We start from the raw sequence: 13,031 nt of genomic DNA, 5'->3' as shown, positions 1-13,031 counted from the left end.
GGATTAGAGAGCTTAACAGGAGCAGGCTAGCCTGGAGATCTCTTTATTTAAAACCATAAACATAATACTTACATTGGATACAATATTAAAACTAAAGTTAAACTAGAAATAAAATAAAAATACAAACTATAAAATATACTTACCTACAAAAAACCAAACTATAAAAAGAACACCCCGTCCAACAGGTCGGACTGCGGCATGGACCCCATGAAACTGGCGGCATTACCTCTCTGTATCGCAAGGGAAATACGTTGAGAGAGGTACGCACCAGCCCTGGGGTCCCCTGTGGTGTCAACCAGCCGCACCGATAGTGCTCCTATAAATGTTTTCATGTCGGCTGACCAGGGACCCAAAGTCTCAACCGCGAGCGCCGCAAACTCATAGTCGTTGAGCAACGTCGAGTATTTGCGGCGCTTGAGAACTTGGGCCTGGGCCCGTAGCCAAATTACATTCGCTCCGTATCGATTCGATCTCTACGTTCGCGAGCGACTGGTCGATAATGTTTATAATAACCTAGCCAAGAGGCAATCTTTTTAGTTATCGCATATTCGACGGGCCAAGTCGATAAAAATTAATTTTAGTCTGTGGTTCTCGTTCAAAACTGTCAAGAAACGTCAGCTGTCAAGAGTGTCAAGTGAACAGCGAATCTAATTTTGGAGAAAATAATTGTTTTATCGGTAAGCAAATGAAATATTTTGGCATTTGTTTAACTTAGTTAATTACAATTTCGTGATAAAATAACTCTATATAGTGTAATAGTTGAAGAGTGCGTTGTTAATTGCATATAATTTTGACCTAAGTTTAACAATTTCAGACAGCCGTCGTCACCGCAGCCCCAATCAAGGCGGCGGCGCAGCCAGAGCGGGCAAGAGCGGGCTCCGCGGGCTCTTCTTCCACGCTGAGAAGTCCTCGCCAAGTTGGCACGAACAGTCAAAGCTGCCGCTGCAATGACGCCTTCATGGCAGTTACCAGTGCTAAGGACGTGCACTGCTGGCTTACTTGACCAGAAGAGACAATACTTTAAGTGTTAGTAATGATTCAAACCGTGAAGTGAAATTGTGAACAGGTTTGCCCGAATCAGTGTAACCTCAGTGAACTCATTTACTTCATAGACTTCAAACATTTTCGAAATTAACAAAAGTCAAGCGAACATTGAATACATAGATGTTATGCATTAGATAAGATAAAAGCTGCCTGTGAAACCAAAACCAATAAATCATATTATTACTTAATATTATTTTTTAATTACCTACCATCTTTGCTTTGAATGGAAATTTGGGAAGGGAATCTCACCCGCTAAGCTACTGGCTATTCATATTTAACCTTTTGTATGCTCCTGTCAACAATTTGTAATTTATATATCAATCATAATTAAATAAAATAAAATAAATAAATAAATATTGGGGACATCTTACACAGATCAACCTAGCCCCAAACTAAGCAAAGCTATGGGTGCTAGGCAACGACACATACTTATATAGATAAATACATACTTATATACATAGAAAACACCCATGACTCAGGAACAAATATTAGTGTTCACCACACAAATAAATGCCCTTACTGGGATTCGAACCTAGGACCATCGGCTTAGCAGGCAGGGTCACTACCCACTAGGTCAGACCGGTCGTCAAAATTAATGCATTTTTTAAAGTTGAATATAGGTAAGTACATGGGAGCAGATCTGCTCCTAAGCATACCAAAGGTTAAGGTGGTAACCACCATAAATAAATGAATGAAACAATGATTGGGTTAAAAGTTAATTTATTTTATTGGAAATCTATTAATGAAAGATACAGCAGGTATTTTTTGCCGGCAGCATAAAATCAGTAGCCAAGCATTCTTTTCTTGTTTGCACATATATTATGTAGTGTTTTAAAATAGTAAAACAACACTCAATATATTTTTGTGGTTGTACATGTGTCATAGTTTCTTCCCTTGACCCTGGCTTTGGAGCACCATAAATATGTCAAGGCTGCAATGAATATCCAAGTCACCTGAAACAAAATGAATGCTTAGTTTTTCAAAAAACTCTGTAACATTTGGTTATAATATTTATCTATTCTCTACCAGTCATATGACAAAAAAAAACTAAATGTTTTGTGTAAGTACATATATTTTTATATAGTGTGTAGGTACAGTCAGCTGCAGAGAAAAGGTACCACCGCTACATAGAAGTTTGTATGCAGGAGTGGTACCATTTCTCTGCAGCTGACTGTACCTGCGCCTGCCAAAAGAAGTCATATACAATATGTTTCATAATATGAAAAGTTTCATTAATATGGTTGATAATTTATATGCATAACAACAGCCGGTCTGGCCTAGTGGGTAGTGACTAGTGACCCTGCCGGTTAATCTGATATTAATCCTGAGTTTGAATCCCCGGTAAGGAAATTTGTTTGTGTAATGAGCACAGATATTTTGTACCTGAGTCATGGGTGTTGTCTATGTATTTAAGTATAGTTTGTCAAAGGACTGTCTCATTTCAAACAAAGACAGAGAGAATCATACTAGCTTTGTCATATACTAGTACTAGCACCCAAAAGTATGAGTATAGTTTTCCTGGTTCTTACTGAGTGACAAATTGGTTTGACCATCTATATATAGTTATCTAAGTACCCTAAGTACCCACAACACAAGTCTTCTTGAGCTTACTGTACAGTTCGACAAGAAATTGTAGAAATCAAAAAGTAGCAACACTGTAGTCTCGTCTCTTTCAAATCAATTTAAGAAAATGGGATGACACTACAATATTGCTAGTCGTTAGTGACCTTGCCTATGAAGGTTATGGTTTTGCTTCCCGGGAAGGGCATTTATTTGTGTGAAGAACATTTGTTCCCGAGTCTTTATCTATATTTGTAAAGCCTTTACCTATATACCTTTGCCTTTACACAATCAATTCACTTTCCTATTGAGAAACAAGTGCTTGCCTGTGTGCATATGGGTACCAAATTTAATCTACACCATTCATCGGTTTATATTTGAAGACGTAACAGGAACACATAAGAAGTTATTTTAGCATCAATTACATATTTTATATACTTATTAGGTATGTGGGGATAAGTTATTGGCTCACTCTTACCTTTGCAGGGACGTTGTTTCGTGTTGCATTTGTGGGTGCATAATCCATTTTTCCATGACACTGTCAATATAGATAGGTAGATATTCAGCGCCTCGGTCACATTGGATCCTTTGGGTGAAATGCTGCGTACGGCCCACTATCCTTTGATCTGACCCCGTAGCATAAAGCCACCAGCCACCAGCTAAGGGCAGTCCTTTCCTAAGCAGTTCCAATAGGCGATTTTTCAGACGGCGCCTGCGTCTAAGCGAGACTTCCGCGTTGTTCGCCGCCCACAATAATGTTAAAGTATGCTTTTTACTACAAATTCTAATTTACAAACACTATTATACGGCATTTTCTTGTGCTTCGATAAGTTATCTGCAAGGGGATAGCTCTCGCTACGTATCGACACCTAGGAGGCGATAACGATTCGATTTCGCATGTCAAAAGTGTCACTCGGCTAGGCAATGTATGACAGATATCGAATTCCAGTAACGAAAGTTTTGCGTTTCGTTACAACATTGCAACTTGGCTAACATTTTTGTATTCGTTAATATTTTTCGACAAACTCATCTACGGTACCTGTCATTCCCATACATTTTTTATCGATTCGTTAGCGATATCTTTTTTCGAAATGCGTTTTGGCTAGGCCCCCTGGTCAGCCGCAGCGCCGGCCCGAATGCGGGTCCCCTGAAATGTTACGCATAAAACTAATTTCGCATAATTGTTATTGTGCTGGAAATATTAATATTTCTGAAAAATTATAACACAATCCTAACCTAACCTACCTATACAACCTATGCAAAATATTTTAGAAAATACTTTCTGTTTCAGCTGGAGAAAAATATGCGACAAGAGTTTTAAGCGTAACATTACATTATGACAATCAATTACTATGCGACCAGATAGGATCCCCTCAATATACTTAAGTATACAAATATGATAATTATACCCAAAGCCCAATAAAGCATTTGGCACAATATCGTGGACAATTACGACAAGCTTATCGCTATCATCACCCCAACACAAGTTTACAGCAATAAAAAGAAATTGTACCAATTTCTCCTTAGCATATTTACTGGCATAATGAACAATACCGTCGACAAAAAACGCGGGAAACATTTTGACGTTTCGTGAAATGGTTTATGGTCAGTCCGTAATTGTTCAAAAAAGGTTTTATGACTAAAATGGCCGCCCGCTGCGCCAAGCGTTGATAGCCGTTCGGTAGCAAATGATTAGTTTCGGTTGCTTTAAAGTGTAAATAATCTTGTCTGGGTGTCAATGGTTTGTTTGGTATGACTAAACTCTTTGGTTCTGCTTCATACTGCTACAACTTTGGGTTCTCCGAAAAGTATGTGTAGCCGTGCGTTTTGTGATGCGCACTGCGCAATGCGCAGCTATATGTTGGTATAGATGGACAGATATCTAGAACTAACGACCTGCAGCCTCTTAATGTTGTCTCGGATTTTAGATCTATGCTGCATTGGATTTGCTACAAAATTTACCATGTCTCATCATCCTCCTAGCGTTTGTCCCGTACTGTGACGGGGTCCGCTTTCCTACTTTTCTCCTTCCACTTCGCTCTATCATGGACATCGGTACCCACAGGCGTTTAAATCTTCCCAAAAAACAAACCTAGCAAATAGTTAGTTCTTACAAAATTTACCATGTCTCATTTATTTATTATAAAAATTTAACATTCTATTCTATTCTATTCTATTCTATTATTTATTTATTATTTTAAGTTAAAAAAAGTCATTTATACGTATTGCAACTCGAAGGAAAATATTTTAAAACATATCTACGGTAAAATTGATTTTATATTGTACAAAATAGGCAACTCTATCAGATATATTCACAAAACCTTACCGAAATCCAACGAAAACGATATTCGACGATGAATAAAGACATGATTATTGGTCCATAACGCTGTAATTATTGTCCACAGAAGTGACATAGTTTTAAGATCAGTTTATGACCCTAAACTATATTCTTCCTAGAAAAAGAAAACTCAATGTATTTCGAAACGGCTTTGAACACTCCTAACCCGTGCCGCCCAAATAAAACATATATTAGGCACGTTCCCCAGGGCCTCACTGCTACATTTTCCCGGGAAAAAATAGTGGAGATAGCGGGATGATTGCCCGGAATATCCGTGATCCGGGCCGGGTATTTACGAGCGACCCGGATTAAAAAATAACCCGGGTTTTATGCCCGCCGGTGACGTCTGATTATTTATTTATGGTGGGATATATTGGGGGTAGAAAGGACAGAATTATGTGGTTCGCAGGTGCTAATAGGAGCGTTTTTGTTTAATATTAAAGTTGCTTTTCCCTCTTATACCTTCGTTGAGAATTGTTAAGCTAAGGCTCCGCCATTTTGAAAAATAACCTAAAACTGGAACGTAAAAAAATGGGCAAGTGCGAGTCGGACTCGCGCACGAAGGGTTCCGTACAATAATGTAAAAAAAGGCAAAAAAAAACGGTCACCCATCCAAGTACTGACCCCGCCCGACGTTGCTGAACTTCGGTCAAAAATCACGTTTGTTGTATGGGAGCCCCACTTAAATCTTTATTTTATTCTGTTTTTAGTATTTGTTCTTATAGCGGCAACAGAAATACATCATCTGTGAAAATTTCAACTGTCTAGCTATCACGGTTCGTGAGATACAGTCTTGTGACAGACGGACGGACGGACGGACGAACGGACAGCAGAGTCTTAGTAATAGGGTCCCGTTTTACCCTTTGGGTACGGAACCACCTATCCATAGATACCCCACACGTATGGGTTTGATGAAAAAAAAATTTCGAGTTTCAGTTCTACGTAAGTATGGGGATTTGGGGACCCACCAAAATGTATTGTTTTTTTTTCTATTTTTGTGTGAAAATCTTAATGCGGTTCACAGAATACATCTATTTACCAAGTTTAGTTCAACAGTATAGTTCTTATAGTTTCGGAAAAAAGTGGCTGTGACAACAGACGGACAGACAAACAGACAGACATGACGAATCCATAAGGGTTCCGTTTTTTGCCATTTGGCTACGGAATCCTAAAAAGGAACTAAAAAATGTTTTATCCCCCCTTTTAAACCCGAACACTTTTTACGTAAGGTTAAGTTATGTATATATATAGGTACTCCCTATTTTTAAGCCGCTTTCATTATTTCCTTGACTTAAAAATAGTACTCGACTTAACCCTTTAACACTAGTAAATTCCATAACAAATCTAATAACCGACGCCCCTACCGTTCACCCCCAAAATAATAACGGAGCATGATCCCCGCTTATTCGCTAATATAATAACAAGATTGTTACCTCATTTATTATTTAAATATTCGTCATATTCCCTGTGTTGTTAAAAAAACTCGCCGAGTGAGGGCCAAAGGTATTTCTATTAACCACTTATGGTAGAATCTTAGCCGGATTTTTAAACGTCTTTATGCATTTTTGCTCTATAGGGAGCATGCTTGAACTGTAGGGGGCACCACAAAATTCTTGTCGCGAAATGTAAGTACTTAAATGTCAAGCTAAGTTTCTAATTTATGCTACAAGATGCCAAAACCTACAACGTGCTTTATGGTAATATGCCATTTCTAACCGCAGCTACACTACCGGTACTGAACGCGTCGCTGTCATTGTCAATTTCCATAGTAATAAAATCAGAGATATATATAACTCCGTATAAGATAAATAAAGTCTAAGAAAAAAACGTGCCTCGGACGGCCAAGGAAAAGTCATTCTCGAATAGATGGCACCATTACCTTTGGCCTATTCTCGGCTAGATGGCGTTAACGACACCGTTTGGTATTTAACAATTTTAACACATATCAGTGAAAGAACATGGGTCAGTATGGAACAATAAAAATTAAGAATCATTTATCCGTAAACATATTTTGATTATTTCATACATTTTCAATTTTATTTTAAGTTTTAATCGTGTGTCGATAGATGGCAGTAAATGTAGCGTGACTACAAAATTGACAATGACAGGACCCATCTATACTATCTATTCTTTTTGGTAAAATGAACAGTAGTGCAGCTGTCGTTGGAAATGGACTGTCACCTTTAACGTGAAGCGTCAACGTCAAGTTTATGTTTCCGATTTAAGCCACAAGATGGCAGATCCTCCAACGCACGCTGTTCCCATACTCCCTATACAGAACAACCGAGGTTTGAACCCACGATTATTTACATAACACATATAGGTGATGATGTGTTTGTTACCCGCCATGAATTTGAGGTAAGAAATTTAGAAATCACGTTACTAGTAAACTCAAAAGCGACAAAAACTCGCCTGCTGAGTTAACCAATACGCGGCACCTAGCGGCACACTCCCCAAACGGTCATGAAAATAAAATCATGGAGCCGGCCCTCCTAGATTGAATTCAAAATTGGAATCAAAGACAATCCTTTTCTTTTTTATGGCGACAGCGCTTGGGTTGCCAGAGGTAAATTTAATATGGATTGTGAGGCGGGATCCGGATATGCCAATATTTTTTTCGTAATTTTCTAACTGAAACGGGAGATAATCGCGTAGGTAGGTACATTTAGCTTTATCCCTAGTTAAATATTTACTGTAGAAACTGTATATATTGTAAATTATTATTTTAACACAAGGAAATGTTATCCTACAAAAACGACTGACATTTGATTCTCTACTTGTCAACATTGCTACTTATGAAATATTTCATGAAACCATTGAATTATTATTATTAAATATTTTTTTCAAGAATTTTAATCGTTTTACAATGGAGTTGAATGTTTTGTTTTTATACATGTATGTAACCTTCGAAGTAATATTAGGAAAAAATATCAGCCACCGTCCTATCTAGCCACAAATGTAAAGAGCTAAGAAATTTATTACTACCATTAACCGCTAACTGGCTAAATTATGAAATACGACGTCAAATTTGACCGTCAAAGCGCCCGACAAACTTCTAAAGACAATACTAAAATCCTCCTTTCAAAATAACACGACAGACAATTGAAAAGTAACTTTTATTGCCCTCAGTATTGCGGTAGTCCGTAATGAAGATACGGTCGCAATATACCAATAAATACTACTGTAAAATAATAAAATTGGAAAGGATGGCCTTGGGTAAAATGGCGGCAGCCATAGACAACTGTCACGCGTATTAAAAACATACAAAGGCGGTGACAAAATATTTTCCGTTCTTTGAATCGCGCAGCCCTAGCGCTTACAAATCGGTATCGTGAAAGGTTTTTTTCGCGTCCCTAATTGGTCGGTAAAGAAAGTTGTAACTTTTTAAATAGTCTGTGGTCAGGTTTTGGGTTTTGCGTTAAACACGTAATATATTTTTATGTCGTGTAATAACGAAGTTATTATTCTAATTTTTGGGTTTGTAAAAAATGGCCAAAAAGTTGTACAGTACCTACGTTTTTACGAGCAGACGATCTGCTGATGGTAAGCAATTGTCGTTGCTCATAGACACATACAACACCAGAGGGGCTGCAAGTTGTCCGCCTTCGTCGGGACACTAAATAAGAGAAATAATTTATTTTATAAGCATTTGAAATGTTGGCGAAGGATGCAAGGAATAAGTAGCACCGCTAAGAGCCGCTCTTAAATTGAATAAATGTTATAAAAGCTTGCAACGAGGCTTCATATTAACCGATTTGTTCCGTCTTCCATTTTCGAAAACTTTGGCTGTGGCGACGAACAATTTTATTATTTCATGACACCACAGGCGTGCCTTGCGCCATAGAATATGATGGCCCGCCTGTCGTGTCATACGCCACACGTCAAAAACATTGATGACACGCCTGTCGTGCCATCCGCATCGAAACGGTTAAATAGGTATATCTTTCCTATCACTTATCCTATACCTAATCCAATTATCTGACAATAAACAGCCCTCTAATTGTCATTGTCACTAATCCACCGCCAAATAAACACGACACGGATACCTCCGCTCCGCGCCGGATCCGCCCTAATCCGGTTAAGACCGGTTAAATCCGGATTAATAGTCTGTCAGATTGCCGCGGCGCCACCTGCGACCGTTTTTTGGGGGATATATGGAGGGGGCGCCATGATTGAGTTTGGCTCTGTTTATTGTTTGTGCTATCATACAGTGCTTTTCTCATACTGTAGCTCAGATCTACAAACCTACAATGTATCGTATCAGATTTTAAAATGGTTAAAGCGCAAATATTATGTTCTGACATAGAGTTAGACCACAAAATAAATAATAGTACTAGGTACAGAAGACTCACTCTCTAACAAAACGCGTCTGTCACGATCAGCACAGATATGGCCGCTAGGTGGCGACAGCGCCACGCGCGGCTTATGGCAAACCCCAAAATTGGGGTCGAACGGATGTACTTTTAGCTACCTGTAGCAAAGCGACGAAATCGCGGAGTGAGCCACGCCTGGACCAACAAAGTCTACAGTGATTTTGATAGCCCACGCAGTGCAAGCGTCATAATTTCATATGCTATCTTTGCTATCAAAATCGTTACCTATCTATCATTAATTAAACTAACTCTGGAAGTGTTACCATTAAGTTAAAATTTCTATGAAAATACGACGTTTATTGTGGCATATCACACTATGGCTAAGTAATTTGATTCGATGAAACTCGACTTAAGACTAATTTTCCCCGCCCATTGAATTAAAAAAGTTCCCCTCTTTCCATTATGGCACCAAAAAAAGTTAAACACTCTTAATATGTCACAGTTAAAAGTATCAGCCAATAAAACCACAATTAGTGTTCGAAATTCAAAATATAACTTGACAAACTTATCTGCGTTAGTGGCCAAAAATATAACTAACACCACTTCACACATTGTTCAATGAAATTATTGAAATAAGCGCCGCAGTCGAACGCAAATGTATTTTTGTAACTATTTAGAATAGGGGAGCATAATGCAATAACCTTGTCGTTTAAAAACTTAAAGTAGTCTATGGTATGTTTTTTTTAATGGTTAATTTTAATTTAAGCATGCACTTATGTGTAGGAAATGCCTTTGATGCTGTTTTGATAACTTGTTAGGATGAATTTTCTAAATGGGTGTTGGTTAAATATGGTTCCATATTATAGTTCGTTTTTTTAGCATTAGAAAGAACTTAATTATACGTACATTTATAATACATACATTTTACAGTTAGATTAACAGTAGCCTTCACACTAGGTGGGGAGACACTCCTGACTTCGGTCGAACTCGGCTCCGTTCAGCTTAGCATTGCTCCGAGCAATTATTAGGGTTGGCACCACTTGACTTCCTTTTGCGTGCACGACCGCAGATAAGATAATCACTTGAATTTTGACAACCCTAAATAGCCAAAAGGGATAGTGCCATATATTAGAAAGGGATAGCATGATTCGACCCTGAATCGCTGTCAAACTTCGGGTTTGTAGGAAGTGTCCTTTCTGTACGGTAGTACTATTATTTCTTCTGTGACACTAGGTCGAATCAAGCCTGGGTCGTGAGGACTGTGGTGAAACTTGAGACACTGGCACAGAATAAATAATAGTACAGAAGACTCACCAAGGCCTGTTCACTTCCTAAGAAAGTTATGTCCCCAAATAATTGCGCATGTGTGCGCCTTAAGCTTCTATGTGTGCGTTGGCCTCCGGGAAAAAGTTGCGAGTAATAAAAATAAAAACATTTTTCTACAGCAACATTGCTCCCAACTCTGATTTAAATTATCACGAATTTTATACAATATTAATCATAAAACGGGACTTAAAACGCTTAAAACTTAATTACATGCGATTCAGTTTTATAATGAATATTTGCTTCCAACTGTCTTTATCAATGTTCATAAAATATATGGAGGGTAGGTACGTCTACCCACCATAATAAAAAATATATTTGTCAATGACTCTGTCCAACTGCTGTGGTTAAAGTTCATAACGAAAATGTTATTTATTAACTCTTTAAATAATACATACAACGTGTACCGCTACGTACCACTTAAGACTGTAAGTCTGTACCTACATGGATTACAGCAATGCACATAGAAAATGTGCTAAATGCGGAGCAACGGCTGTTGAAGCAGCCAGAGTGAAATTTACAACTTTAGTGGGTTCAGAAGGAACCGAGTCATAACGCATCTGGAAAGCGTATTAATTAACCGTGAAGAAATGTATGAATACAAGTTGGAAATCTGTGTAAAATGCCGTGTGTAAAGTGTAGTGTATCTGTGTGTAAAGTGTAATAGGTAGGCATGCCTAATGTTATTTGTATAAAAGGTAACTTTGTGAATGCGCTTTATTAATGTCTATTTTTTTATTAAGTTGCCAGTTGCCAGTTTTCAGTGTATATTTTTATATGTAAAACATTTTTTAATAAATAATATATGTAATGTTATAAACATAAACATGCCTTTTATTTAAATCAATTGATAATACCACAAACAAGGGGTAATATTTGCATCTTGCATATATTTCGTGATATGAAGATAACAAATATGTTTATCAACAGAATTACTACCTACCAATACCCGCCAGGCTAAACCGGTTGTCAACTTTAGTTCCATTGGTACACAAAGACGGCGCCACTAGTATAAACGTATAAACGGTTGGGGACATTTTTTTGTATGGAGTTACCGTTCTTCTCCTAGTGAGTATTATATTCTTTGAGACTCACTCTCTAACAAAACACGTCTGTTACGATCAGGACAGATATAGCCGCTAGGTGGCGACAGCAGTACGCGCGGCTTATAGCAAACCCCAAAATTGGGGTCGAACGGATGTACTTTTAGCTACCTGTAGCAAAGCGACGAAATCGCGGAATGAGACACGCGTGACACTGGTAAACTATTTCAGCTAGGTATTTGTATTGTATAAATTGTAGTACGGGCGATTTTCCGCAACTCGACGTCTTGCGCCTATTTTGCGTGATAGGGGGTGGACTAGTCTTGCCAGCGCAGCTCCTCGAGGAATCCTATCAAACCTTTGATGTTGAGTAGGACCTCGGGGAGGTCTCTCGGGGATCCGAGATGTTTTGCCCTGTATGGGGCCACTCCGCTGCATTCCAACACCACGTGAGAGGCTGTTTCTTCTTTCTCCATGCACCCACGGCATAGGGGACTGTCTGTGACACCTGTTATAAAAAGATGTTTGTTAAAAAGTCCATGACCTGTTATGACACTGGTTACCATACTCAGTCGAACCTTTCCTAGTTGAAGGAGCGTCCTTGTGAGCTTACCGTTCATGCTAGGCATGGCTTGCTTGGCCTGTCTGCATCCAGCTTGGTTTGTGTGTAGTTTCCCTGTACGTGCCAGCAGCATTCAGCTAGGTATATATATTAGGCTGGAATCCACCGAAGCTAAATACATAATATGCTTCAAATGTCATTCTGAAGTAATTGGTCTGTTAAGGATGACTCACGCTAGACCGGGCCGTGCCCGGGCCGAGGCGTCCTACATGTCATTTTCTATGACAGCTGATAGGTGATCACGTGGTGCTTTCCATAGAAAACGAAGCGCCGGAAGCTCCGGCCCGGTCCGGTCTAACGCAAGTCATTCTTTAAGCGTTTTATGTAAAAGGGGGTTTCAGAAAAAATGTTACCATTTACTTGTTTTCGAAAAACCATCAATTTTTGGGTTATTTAGACTCAAAATCAAAATAGTATTGAATGGTACAAAGAAATAAAGTGTCCCCAGTTTTTCATACAAATTTTGGGTGTCAGTTTTTAACGGTCCATACAAAATGTATGTGAAATGCGTTACAAAACTGTCATTGTTTTGGGACACATTTTTCTTTTCTTTATAAATCTATAGTATTCGTGATTCGGAGTAGAAATAAGCCACAAGTTGATGGATTTTAGAAAACAAGTAATGGTATACTTTTAAGTGAATATTATAAAAACAAAATTGGTAAGGCGTGGCCTATTAGCCACGCAAAAATACGTCATAAAACGTTGAAAAGGTAATCTTTTGAATAAATAACTGTCACTTACGTGCGCAAACAACTTTTGAACTGTTTCATGAGTTCATAACTAGG

The 13,031-nt window shown here is 38.4% G+C and overlaps 1 long non-coding RNA gene across 1 annotated transcript; it reads left to right on the top strand.

Moving 5' to 3' along the window:
- The first annotated feature begins 445 nt into the window (after nucleotides 1-445).
- On the top strand, nucleotides 446-1,232 carry LOC134676968 (uncharacterized). The gene is made up of 2 exons (XR_010099979.1): nucleotides 446-677; nucleotides 815-1,232. It is a non-coding gene; the product is annotated as an uncharacterized LOC134676968 (long non-coding RNA).
- The last annotated feature ends 11,799 nt before the right edge of the window (nucleotides 1,233-13,031 follow it).

The sequence above is a fragment of the Cydia fagiglandana genome, chromosome 25 (genome assembly GCF_963556715.1).
Source record: "Cydia fagiglandana chromosome 25, ilCydFagi1.1, whole genome shotgun sequence".
Taxonomy (NCBI): Eukaryota; Metazoa; Arthropoda; class Insecta; order Lepidoptera; family Tortricidae; genus Cydia; species Cydia fagiglandana.
Note: the sequence above shows the minus strand (reverse complement) of the source record. Positions and strands in the feature narration are given on the sequence as shown.